The sequence below is a fragment of the Ursus americanus genome, chromosome 2 (genome assembly GCF_024610735.1).
Source record: "Ursus americanus isolate L20-20 chromosome 2, mUrsAme1.1.p, whole genome shotgun sequence".
Taxonomy (NCBI): Eukaryota; Metazoa; Chordata; class Mammalia; order Carnivora; family Ursidae; genus Ursus; species Ursus americanus.
The window spans coordinates 58,843,145-58,857,177 of NC_142128.1; the positions used below are offsets into that span (position 1 = coordinate 58,843,145).

Below are 14,033 nucleotides of genomic sequence, written 5' to 3' on the forward strand. Positions count from 1 at the left end.
TAACAACCATCTCTTTTTTTTTTTAATTTTTTATTATGTTATGTTAGTCACCATACAGTACCTCCTTAGTTTTTGATGTAGTGTTCCATGATTCATTGTTTGCGTATAACACCCAGTGCTCCATGCAATATGTGCCCTCCTTAATACCCTTCACCCAACATTTGCAGCAACATGGATGGGACTGGAGGAGATCATGCTAAGTGAAATAAGTCAAGCAGAGAAAGACAATTATCATATGGTTTCACTCATTTATGGAACTTAACAACCATTCTATACCGGTATAAGCATTCTGGGTTTTTTGTTTTGCTTTGTTTTATTAAGTTTTGTTTTTGTTTTTGTTTTAGTACAGTATTCAATAAATTACATGCTATATTTGACACTTTATTACAAAATAGGCTTTGTGTTAGATGACTTTGCTCAACTGTAGGCTGATGTATGTGTTCTGAGCATGTTTAAGGTAGATTAGGTGAAGTTATGATGCTCGGCAGGTTAGATGTATTAAAACATTTTTGACTTACTATATTGTCAATCACAATGGGTTTATTGGGATGTAACCCCATAAGTTGAGGGACATCTGTACACATTCTAGCCAATTTGATTTAGAGTCCATGTTTTTGCCACTTTACTGTTAATTCCTTCTATTTCCACTAAACTTTCTACATAGGTTCAAACAATTTTTGATAGCATAAGGCAGGCCCAGCTGAGAGATTTTCTGCTTCAAGGGCTGTTTACCTGGCCACTGTGAAAATGCCCTCTGTCATTTAACAATAACATTTCCTTCTTTCCAGGTAGCAGCGTTAGCTGGTAGAACAGGTGAGACAATGTGATATGCAAACACTTGAGCTATATCTTATCAAATATAACAGCATTGATTATAAGACACATCAATTTCAAAGACGTTTTTTAAAGTAGGAAAATGTATATTTAGAATTAATTAAATACAGCTTTATCTATATTCACTTTCACTAAATTAAGGGGAAAGGACTTTATGTTTCATATCAAGCAAACTTGTGTGGAAGACTTAATTTTTTTATATTCTTTCTTTCATAAAATTTTATTTATCTGGTGTTCAAACCCCTATCCTTTTTCTCAATAAAAAGATTCTGATTAAGGCACTGTGTTACCCTGTGAATTTAGAAATGACAGTAGCTTTTATTGCACGGTGCACTGGGTGTTACACGCAAGTAATGAATCATGGAACTTTACATCAAAAACTAGGGATGTACTGTACGGTGACTAACATAATATAATACAAAATATTTAAAAAAAAGAAATGACAGTAGCTTGGAATATGATGACGGTGAAGATACAAAGAATGGAAATTGAAGTCTACTGATGAAGTGAGATTGATAGAAACAGATTATGGATAAAATATAGTTTTAATTACTTCATAGATGAAGGGGATTATGCCTTTCTATGTTATCCTGATTGAGAGAAGAGCAGTAGCCAGCTGTTTCCATATATTTCATACAGAAGCACACAAATGCTATTGATTTTCATTTGATAATTTCTTCATCTCTGATACCCAAGTTAGGTTATAAATGTTGACTTTTGGAAGATCATTTATACTTACATTTTGCTTTGTTTGTCTTTCTTCATGGAAGTGTGTCTGATCATGAAATGTATGCTGTAATTTAATCCTATAGTATTGCTTTTCTTCTCCTGGAAGCCTAGTGAGATCTCTCCGTTCCTAAACCAAATTGCAATTGTTAGGTCTTTTGTGATTCTAATTAGTAAAAATCCTTGATTAATATGCATTTGATGTTTTCCATTCAGTTCTTTACAATATATTTTTTACTAATACCAAATGAATGGGAAAAATAATAGATTTTTTTAGTAGTAAATTACCTACATTTTTAGAGGATCAAAAAAATAAGTGCAGAAGGAATTTGGAACTACATTGTAAAAAGCAGGGCTATCCCTTGTTAAAATATATATACAGTAGCAATAGACAAAAGCTCCATCTAATGTGTAATTATATGAAACTCAACAAATGACATACTAAATACATAAAGAGAAAAAAATAAATGTAATATTATATGAGATTTTATTGTGTTGAACTTTTCACTTTCTCTGTCTGTTTTAATCATAACATTTCACTTACTATGGTTTGTTTTAAAGACTTATTTGTATCACATTTCATGTTTTACATTTTAGAGAAAAAGCAATGAATAATAACAACATAAATAAAAGTTTTCTCAATGAACATTTCTTACATTAATATGTCAAATATTTCAGATTTTAATATTTCTCAAATATTTACTACTTAAACTGAATTGTATGCTTATATGTTAGTCTCCTAGAGATGGTATCTTCTTTGGAAAAAAAATATCTCAAGGCTATGAACTTCATTTCCATAATTATACTAATGAAGTTGAGTTTCCTAATGCATTCAATCATAAAATCAGTTCCTGACTACTAGCTGCCTTCAAATGAGAGACTGCTTTTCATAGCTACAAGGCAATTCAGACAAAAATAAAAAATATTATAGGAGCTGGCCAAAATTTAAATTGAATGTGAAACTTCCTAATTTTATATATTTCCCACTGCTCTCTTGGAAAACCCTGTTCACATACAATATTAAAAAAGCATAAAAGGAAAAGTTGGGGATTCTGTCCTCTAGAACAAATTAGAAGAGGAGACTACTATTTTTTTCTTTTCCCATGTAGTTTGACAAATATTAATTTTGCATTTCTATTCAGCATAGCTCTTTGCCATGCTTTTTTTTCAATTATGCATGTTAAATTTGGGTCACATTGCCACAGTAAGAAGCACAATATAAAAAACAGATATTAAGAGCAACAGGTGTCAAATGTTGTCCTATTAGGTAGCCAGGGCCTCATACCTAACATGCAGGCAGGAGAGTTCACAGGACAGTTCATCAGTGACAAACAGGAGCAAGGCTTCAACAGGAATTCTTCTTTGAACATTTATTGAACACCTCACTCAAGCCAAGCACTGGCTCGATCAAGTGACTATATATCAATTAACATGTTATCTCTGACTCAAGGCATTTCTAATCTACCAAGAACTTGTAAATCCTCCAGATCTAGGTAAGCAAGAAGGCTCCAGAATTTTGGAAATAAGCAATCTAGCAAAGCCGCGGTAATGAAAAACAATTGTGACTTCTTATCGGTCTTTTTTTTTAAGATTTTATTTATTTATTTGACAGAGAGAGAGAGACAGCCAATGAGAGAGGGAACACAAGCAGGGGGAGTGGGAGAGGAAGAAGCAGGCTCCCAGCAGAGGAGCCTGATGTGGGGCTCGATCCCAGAACTCCGGGATCACACCCTGAGCCTAAGGCAGACACTTAACGACTAAGCCACCCAGGCGCCCCGGGACTTCTTATCTTAAGGCAAAAGTATTTTTGTCTCTGCATGTTTCCCTGTGTGCCTCCATGGCCTTCCTAGGAATCACAGAAGTTCCCTGAAACAAAGGAGGTCAGAAGTCTATAGTGAATTCTGAGGCTGACAAAAAAGAAGCAAAGATGTAGGAGGCGCCTCTGAAATACAGCTATCTATCTATTAAAAAATGTGAGTGCCTCCAAGAAATTAAGAAAAAAAGAAAAAATAAAATAATTTTAACAAAATTGAATGTTATCATATAATAACAGGATTATAGTATTTCATATTAGTGATACATACAAATTAATGGCTGTTATGAGAATAATGAATAAGGAGAAAGAAATGCAAGAGAGTGGAAATGCCCCCCTCCCTTTTTTCCCACAAGCTGAAACTTTATCTTGTATAGTAGGGAACTGGATGAAGTGGAGAAAGATAGATTTGAAATCAAAAGATTAAATAGTTAAAATCCTGGGACTGGCCTTTGGTAAATGTTGGAATTTTGGCAAGGACTTTTGAGCCTTAATTTCTTCATCATAATATGTGAATAGTGATACATGACTCATTGGGAGTATTATAAAGGTTAGTGAGATAATGGGTGACAGTGATATCTTAGCCATAGCCCTGATGTCTACAATTGCTAATAGAAGCTCTAGGCCTAGAGAAATAGGATGGGAATTAAGAGGGAAGATGTAGTCTTTCTAATAGGATCTGGGCCATACCACCTCTATAAGTAAAGTATTCCATGGCTGTTGTAGCAATTTACCCAAAACTTAGTGGTTGAAACAGTATAAATCTATTATCTTATATTTTTGGAGGTCAGAAGTCTAAAAATGAGTCTCTTAGACTAAAATGAAGATGTGTTCCTTTCCAGGGTCTTTTGGGAAGAACTGTTCTCCTTTCCATCCTCAGCTTCTAGAGATTGTCCACATTCCTTGGCTCATGGCCCCATTCCTCCATCTTCAAAGCCAGCAAATTGGGCGGAGCCTTCCTCACACATCCATCTCTCTAACTGTCCCTCTTCCACCCTTCTCTTCCACTTGTAAGGACTCCTGTCATTTCTCTGTGCCCACCCAGGTAATACAGAACAGTCTTCCTATCAGTTTACCAGCAATCCTAATTCCATCTGCACACTTAATTCTCCCTTGCTATGTAACAAGACATAATTACAGGTTCCAGGGTGTAAGATACAGGCATCATTTAGGGACCATTAATTTGCCTATCACACCACCCACTGGCTCAGTGATTGGGCCTATAACATTCCTGGTAATACAGCTGAAAGGACTCCAAAGTTCCTTCTGAGCTTGGACTGAGAGCCAGGTAGTTCAAAGTAGGAAGTCACAAAATGATACACAGTGAAGGATAGAGACCTAAAAATTCATTTGGGTATGAATCATATCTAAACAAATACAATATGTGGTAGTTATCAATACCAGAAGTTTCAAATTTCATTTAGTATACTTTTTGTTGTTGTTGTTGGTTTCCCCTTTTAACTTTGGGTCTTCCCTCATTCTCTTCCTCAAATGGAGTCTGCTTCTTAGAGGTCTTTCACTTTAAATCTCTGTATGATTCTGGAGCCCTTTCAGTGTGATGGTAAAATGTTAAGGGAAATAATTCTATAACCCTATGATTACATGTCAACCTTTATGGGCCTGTTTCTTGGGGCTGTGTTTTTTTTTCCTTTCTTCAGGTACATAGCTTTATCTTTTATCCTTGGTCCCTGGCTATAATTTCCAAATCTATTACCTTGAAGTCCTGTTCCGTGAAGACAGTGTTCTCTCCCTAAAGTTGGAAAGGAAGAATGAAGGAGACTGGAGTGGGGAGAAGTTTCATTTCTCCAACGGGAACTAGGTTTCACAAGCGCCCTGAGGCAGAGCCATTTTCTCTGGAGAGCAGGTCTTTGTTATGTAGAGGCGCTAGGTGTGTCTCACAATGGTCAGAGGAGACTGTTTGGAACCTACCTGTGAGAAGCACTGGAGTTCCTTGAATGAAACTTCTGTAGGTGTCTCGGCCCCTAAGACTGGTGCCTTCAAGAATTTTGTTATTCTCATGCTAGTCTATGCTCAGTCTCCAGCAATTTGTCAAAATTACTGTTTAATAATTCCTACCAGATTATGGTTCCAGAGGCTTTTGCTCCTGGTGAGAGCTTTTGAGTCTAACTCCCCCCCTACTTTGTAGTGAGGTATGCACTACTACTCACTTGTAGTTCTCTAATGGGTCCACACTACTACTCTCTTGTAGTTCTCTAATGGGTCCAAGAAAAGTCACTGATTTTCAGTTTGTCAGGAATTTTCTTGTGGAAAAGATGGAAGTCATGATATTCAAGCTCTTTATATGTTAGAATTGAAAACAGAAGTACCTTCATTTTTCTTTTTATCTACATCAAGCTCATGGCAAAGCTGATTTTCGCATCTGGGGAATGTCGACCCAAAATGTAGTATTAGTGTATCAGAGATTGATATTGAAGATGAATTATACTTAAGATTTTGAAATAGAAACCTAACTTCTTCAGAAAATTAGACACGAAAGTATATATTACTGGAAGATAAATACAAGAATAAAAGAATTAAGGATATTTGAGTGTAAATCACTTTCTTGATGTTTATTTCAAAGATGGTCATTTATTGTCTGCTTGGAAATGTATACATCTACCCTGAAAGAAATGGATGTGTTGACCCATAAGAGAACTATAATCTCTTGAAAGACTGTAGACATTATGGTAATCTATCCTCCACTATAGTTGTCATATTACTTTAGTACTATGAAGATAGTAAAGAAATTTTATTATTTCTATAAATAAAATGTCAATTAAATCTCTGCAACCTTGAGCCTTCATATAAGTTTATTCTAGACTCTTTTAATTTTCCTAAGCAAACTTTTCTCAAATAAACTACAGTTGTAACAACTGTTTCCTAATACAAAGTTCAGTGATTCTCACTTAATCATTTCTTGATAATTATTTTCAATATTAATTTGTATATAATACATTGGTGTCTTCAGGGTATGTTAACATATATTGCTATTTGTCCAAGCATTGACTACTTTCAGATTGTTATTTTTTGCTATTTCCTCATTTCACCATTATTTGTCAAGAAGTGCTTATTAGATATTTGCTTATACTTAATATATTTCAAGTGATTTATACTGGGTACTGGAAAGAAAAATGTAAATTAAATGTGGCCTCTGTTTTTATCTATCTTATCTATTATCTATCTTTCTATCTATCATCTATCTATCATATAATTATGAGCCAGAGCTCTTCTTTCCTAACTAAATATCATGAATATTTATGGCATGCCTATTAGGGCAATAGTTCTCGGTTACCTATTATCTATTATATTTATTCAGAGGCAGTTTTTCTTAGCCCTATGCTCTTGATTCCTTTCTGCTCTAGTTAGCAGGCCAAAAATTTGATTTAAATGGTGAAATACTAGAAGGTGAGTGAATTTGTGCAGGTTATTGGGTGGCACATTGGTAGGATATGACATTATTTGAGGCATCCCGAACTTAATGATTACCATATTTTTAGTAAAGCAAATATTTAATTAAATTACAATTTATATTTATTTTAAAATAGAAAATATGAAAAATGCCATCAGATAATTACGTTAAAAACCAAGTCTACAGATACTTGATAATAAAATAAGCATGAATGTATGAAGCAACTCACTGTGTACCTTCTGATGCGCTAAGAGTTTCTGTGCCTCAACAGAGGGAATATAGTCAATGATATTATAATAGTGTTGCATGGTGACAGACGATAGCGACACTGTGGTGAGCATAGCATAATGTATAGGGATGTCGAATCACTATATTATATACCTGAAACTAATTAAACATAGTGTGTCAACTATACTCAAATTAAAAATTAAAAAATTAACAAAATTTAAAAATATATTTTAAAAAATTAAGAAAAAAACAAACAAAAAACAAAAACAAAAAAGAAGAGTTTCCATAACTTATCTCATTGAAATACTAGTATTCCTGTGATTTTGGGACTTTCATTAACTACATTTTATAGATAAGGAATGTAAGGCTCAATAATAATTAAGTTGCCCGAAATCATAAAGCAAATAAGTGGTTGAGCCATGATTCAGACTCAAGAACTATGATTCAAGAATCCATATTTTAACAATTACTTGCTTTGCCTCCCAATACTTCTCTTATTATGTCCCCTCGGAAACACACACGAGAGTGACTTACAGCATGATATTTTGCTGGTCAGGTTTAAGGCAAAATTTGTGCCATGTTTTAGTTCTGTGACACCCTCAGGAGCTATTAAGTCTTCTAAGACCATTTGCCCCATTATTAAATGGCTTCTATCCTCTGTAGAATATGAGACTAATCCCTGGTCTATATTTTTTAGAACTCTGTAAGGCTTTGCTAGAATAGCAAAATATAACCCATGGAATACTCATTCCAAAGAAACACTCCACCATAAGTAAGTCAATAAATAAGACACCGTCATCTTATGCAATAGTAAGTACAGATTTTAACTTACATTATATGATAACATATGTAAACATTCTCAAACTTCCTCCCCTATATTTTGCTAAATCATTTAATTTTTCTAATTTTTTAAAGAAAATGTAAAATATATCTACAGCCTATATGTATCCTACATGTACTCACCTCCCAGTGTAGCTAATGATGCTGTGAACCTCTCTTTGAGTTTGGCCCTTCATTTACATCAGACAAAAATAACCACTATTTTGAATTGGCTTTTCATATTACATACGTATATATTTTTAAACAATACATACTATTGTTTTTCATGTTTTATATGTCAATAAAATAATGTTGATTATATTATTCTGCAAGTTATTTATATGACTGCATAGTATTTATCAGATCCATTCAATTGAATGGATATATGCCATGTTTTTTCACATATTTTCTCAAGTGGAGAGTGTTCCCTGTGTACATGTATCAAATATTTTTATCTATTCTCAATTTTGGATATATATTTCAGTTCCATTTTTTAAATTAAGAGCAATGTTGCTCTAAACTACTCTTTACAATGTTTTCATAAATGTGTGCAGAAGTTTCTCTGTATTATATTCCTAAGAGAATGACATGTCACTTATTTTATTACTAATTGCAAAAATGTCTCTGTAAAATGTTTGTGCCAATTTGGGGGAATTTTATTTCACCCCCTTAGCCACGCTTTACGCCCTTTTCTCTCCTTTTTCTTTGGCATGGAGTTATCTACCAGTCCACAGAGAACATATTCACTGGTCTAATTACAGCTACTCGGTACAGTGGTATTAAAGAAATCCATGAATGGATAAGTCATTTTACCTAGGTAGTTCATTATTAATGCACACATAAACCACTTCTTCCAATATGGTTTATGACCTTAAGGATGCTATTTTGATCCCCATTTAATATACTCCTTTAAATTTTTTTATAGTTTTATTGAGAAACAATTGATATGCATCACAGTATAGGTTTAGGTGTATGACATGATTTGATTTAGATGTATTATGAAATGATTATTGCAATAGTTCAGCTAACATCCATCATCTTATTGAGATACAATATAAAAAAAGAAGAAATAAATTTTTAAAAAATTCTTGTAATGAGAATTCTTAGGACTTACTCTCTTAACATCTTTTCTATATATCATACAGCTGTGTTAGCTGTGGTCATGATGTAGTACATTGTATCCCTAGTACTTTACTTATGGTATATCTCCTAACTGGAAATTTGTATCTTTTGATCACCTTCCTCCAGTTGCTCCCCACACATATACTCTCCTACACTTTAAGTAACCACGTCTGATATCTTTTTCTATGAGGTATTTTCTTCCCACATATAAGTGAGATTATACAGTATCTATCTTCCTCTGTCAGACTTATTCACTAGCATAATGCCTTCCACATCCATCCATGTTGTCACAAAATAGTAGGAATTCATTATTTTGTATGGCTGAATAATACTTCACTGTTAACATATATACCACAGCTTCTTTATCCATTCATCCATCAATGGACATCTAGATTGTTTCCATGTTTTGGCTATTTGTAAATAACACTGCTATGAACATGGGAGTGCAGAAATTTTTTTTTTGATTTAGTGTTTTTGTTTCCTTTGACTATATTTTCAGAAATGGGCTGGATCATATAGTAATTCCATTTTGATTTCTTGAGAATTCTCCATAATGTTTTCCATAGTAGCTGTACCAATCTCACCAGCAGTGATTACACAAAGGTTCCCTTTTCTCCATATCCACACCACCGTCTGTTATCTCCTGTCTTTTTGATGATGGCCATTCTATAGGCATGAGATGATATCTCGTTGTGGTTTTAATTTGCATTTTCCTGATGATTAATGACATTAAGCATCTTTTCATGTGTCTGTTGGCCATGTATATGTTTTCTTTGGAAAATTTCTATTCAAGTAAGTTCTCTGCCCATTTTTTTAATTGGACTATTTGTGTTTTTTATATTAAATTGTGTAAATTCTCTATATATTTTGGGTATTAAAGGCTATTAACCCCTTATAAGATGTATGATTTGCAAATATGTTCTCCCATTCAAGAGGTTGCCTTTTTGTTTTGTTGATTGTTCCCCTCTCTGTGAAAAAGCTTTTTAGTTTGATATAGCCCCTTCCATTTGTTTAATTCAGCTTTTGTTGTTCTTGCCTGAGGAGACTGCATATATATATACACACATATATATGTATAAGCTAAATATATATATATATATATATATATATATATATATATATATATATATATATATCTAAAACTGATATCAAAGAGCTTATTGCCAAAACCTACAGTTTAAACTTTGTAAAATCAATTATCTGTGGTATAAAAAAAACATGAGAATTAATTACATACTTTACTAACTTCTGGAGCTATAAGGAGTCAGGATGTTTATATACAAAAAGTAACTGGTTTGAACACTAATGCTGTGACCATGTAACTTCAAAGTTTCTTTTTTAGGCTCCAAAATTTTTAATTTGGCTCAGAGCATATATGTCTAGGAAATGTTTCACCCATTAACAAGTATCCAATAAAGATCTAGTTTATTTCTTGAACCAGAGAAAAAGATCTAATATTTCAGTGAAATAATGGAAGCATTTAAAAAACAATCATTTGTGGGGTGCCTGGGTGGCTCAATCATTTAAGCATTCGGGTCACAGTCTCAGAGTTCTGAGATCGAACCCTGCAATGGGTTCCACGCTGGGTGTGGAGTCTGCTTGGGATTCTCCCACTCTCTCTCTCTCTCCCTCTGCCCCTTCCCCCTCCCCCATGCTCGCGCTCACACTCCCTCTCTAAAGAAAAAAAAAAAATTATTTGCAAGCCCCTGTTTTCATTTAAATATCCCTACATATATTTTAGAAAATAATAACTTACGATTTTCAAAGATATAAAAATGTATAAAATTTCACTCATTTTGGCTTTTTTTTTTGCTAAAACCTGACTTTGTTTTGTCATAATTTCAATGATCACACTTTTATCCATTTTTAATTGTAGTAATTGTTATATTAAGTGGCCTCTTTAATCAAATCCCATAACAATTCAACTTGCCAGTTTTATTTTATTTTAGAACGTTAAGTAAATTTGGATTAAAATCCATTTTGTTGAGTCTATTTACTACTCTGCAACATCCTAATATTTTTTCTTTTCTTTTTTTTCCACTCATCTCCTTGTCTTTCTTCTCTTAATAAGACATATTGTGCAATATATTGACATTTTGTACTTATAAATATTTAAGTGATTCTTTAACTGTTAAAAATAAGAGTTTTTAGCTTATTTTTTCCCCTGCCATACACCTTAAAGAAAAAATGGTAATTTTTTTTAGCTTTTTAAATGTCAGATTTATTAAAGTATAATTTACATACAATAAAGCGCAATTGGATGAGTTTGACAAGTACATGCAGTCTTGGAACCATCACCACAGTCTATATATTTTCATCACTCCCAAAACATCATCAGACCCCTTTGCAGCCAATCTCCTTCCTCACCCCCACCTTCCAGACACACAGAAGATAATGAACAGATACTTACTGGATACAGTGAGTTCTATAGCCAATAACTAGAATTCAGTCCAGCTAATACAATGAAGAAACCAGTCATTTAAACCACCAAGCACAAAATAGACTTTAATGAAGCAATTCTCAATATGCAGTATGCAAGTTTGAGGCCTCGTGGCACAATTACTAGGAACACTTAAAACAGTCTGTTTCACGGCTGCTGGGATTAAGTCCCCAAATAGGCTACTTATACTAGAAAAATTATTTTTGCAAGAATGTACTCCTTGGGCCCTATCACAAATTTACTAAAACTTTAAATATTCTTACAAAAGGCTCCCTAGGCTAAGAAATACTGGCCTATAGCAAAGCTAGTCTTCTGAAGCCCACACAGCTCTGGGTAAATAACGCTTCTGAAAAAAGTTTTTGCTAACAAATTGACAAAATAATGAAATGTATAGGATTTGGTCTACTCTCCTGTTCATTTATTTATTTATTTATTTTTGAGAGAGAATGACAGAATGAGCAGAGAGCGCGCTCCAGCGCGTCCAGGTGAGTGCATGGGGGGAAGGGCGGAGGGAGAAGGAGACAGAGAATCTTAAGCAGGCTCCATGCCCAGCTCAGAGCCCATGATCTCAGGATCCACCCCAAGATCATGACTTGAGAGGAAATCAAGAGTTGGATGCCTAACCGAGTGAGCCACCCAGGCAACCCTTCCCTGTCCATTTCTTGAACTCAAGTTAGAATACCAAAATAAGTTTGGCAAATGAATCCCCCAAAATATCTTGTCACCTACTGTATTGGGAATACTTCTTATTGCGATATCTCATGTATATATATCAGACTGCTCTAGACTGAAAAAATAAGCACATTTATAAGAAATAGTAGCTTAAACTGAATTCCCTTGGGTACTTGCAATCATCATGGTCTAAATGAAGGCAATGTCTTATGATGTTTGAGATTCAATTAACTTTTATTTAAACTGAAAAAAATTATTAAAACAGCATTTAGAGTCAAAACCCTTTGGCTATGAAAATCATGAGTATACCTAGGTAAGGCAGAAATACTTCCAGGTTAACAAAATCAGATTTGACTTTGGACTTTATTGTTTAAACAAACTGTAAAGAATGGAGGAAAAAATAGGTTATTTATAGAAAATATCTATGTATGTACTCAGAGGTAGGAATTTGGTGGCAGAAGAGACTTAAGCACATGTTAGCATCTCAAAAGCAGTTCTGAAAGAGCTTAATTTTATTTTCTTGGATTTTAAGAATGCCTAAGATCCTTCTTCATCCTCCATCTTGGGAGCGAAATAGTACTTTAAATGTCCCAGAGCAGCAATTGTATACACTATAACAGGGGGTACATCTGCAGACATACTGTTACTGCAGGAGAGAGGGGAGAGGCTTTTGTAAAGAAGTTCGGGTATCTCAGTGCAAAAGTTAGCTGACCTGGCTCATTTATCTCTATGGCAACAGGTTCCTCCTTTTTATCGACATTGTTTGTAACAACTTAATATTTCCATTTTCTAGTTCTCCACTGGTGGAAAATTTCACTCTGTCTTTTGTGCAGGAAATTACAACAGCATCTCCAATATGACTGAGATCTCAGCATATACGTGCAAACTCACCGGAAGGCATCTTTACTACACGGCTATACTCTCGTTCTGGAATTCCAGGTTGTTCAACATCTAAATCCACAACCTTCATGGCATAGTCTGAAACCTTTTCTTGATTTGGAGCTTCAAATACTGGTGCCAGGATGTCCGCATTATCTTCAGCCCTTACTGTAATGATGTCTTCACTGACTGCACACTTTAGTGTTTTGGACATTCTGCGAGATTCACACTCACAGCCAAGGTGTGGTAGCCGCAGAGTGTGTGGTAGGAAGCCCGCGGAGCGCATGGTGTGCAATAGGGTGATGTAGGAGGAGTCCATGTTGTGCAGGTTTACGCTGCTCGAGCTTAGACCCAGCAGGCCTCACTGTTGAGATCCTTAAGGGCTTCCAGCACCTCTTTCAGGATGGAGCCCTGGACCAGGTGTGCCTCAAATATGGTGGCAGAGTTGCAAGGACCCGGCTACAAGTGGAGGTAAAGAGGAAGTCTGAGCCGGCTTGGGTGTCACAGGATGAGAGCCAGAGAACACCGGAGTGAAAATCTGAGACCCAGGAAGATCACCAAAAACGGTAATTTTTTAATTTGTTTGATTTACGCCTCTATTGGCTAGAATTTTAAAAACTACTCATTATCGACATAATGTCAACTTAAGCGTCTTACTTTCATTTCGTCGTGATTCACCTAACTCAGCATGAACACTCAGGCTCCTTCACCCAAAGTTAGATACTTCTCATTTTTCCTGATCAGAAACTAATAAAGAAAAAAGAAAGTGTTACGCTGGAAACATAAATTTAATTCAAATCATAGCTTAAATATAAAAATTGAGTTTTCTATACAAATATAGCCATATGCATTTTTTAGAAGTTTTAGGACCCAATAAAAATGCTGTAATTTTCTAGGCGCCTGGGAGGCTCAATCAGTTAAGTTTCTGCCTTAGGCTGAAATCAGGATCCCAAGGTCCTGAGATAGAGCCCATGTTGCACTCTGCTCAGCGGGGAGCCTGCTTCTCCCTCTCCCTCTACCTGCTGTTCCCCCTCCTTGTCTCTCTTTCTCTCAAATAAATAAATAAAATCTTTTTTTTTTAAAGTTTTAAT

At 34.7% G+C, this 14,033-nt stretch overlaps 1 pseudogene; it reads right to left on the reverse strand.

Moving 5' to 3' along the window:
- Positions 1-12,600: 12,600 nt before the first annotated feature.
- Positions 12,601-13,605, reverse strand: LOC123800095 (DNA sliding clamp PCNA pseudogene; annotated as a pseudogene).
- Between the last annotated feature and the right edge of the window lie 428 nt (positions 13,606-14,033).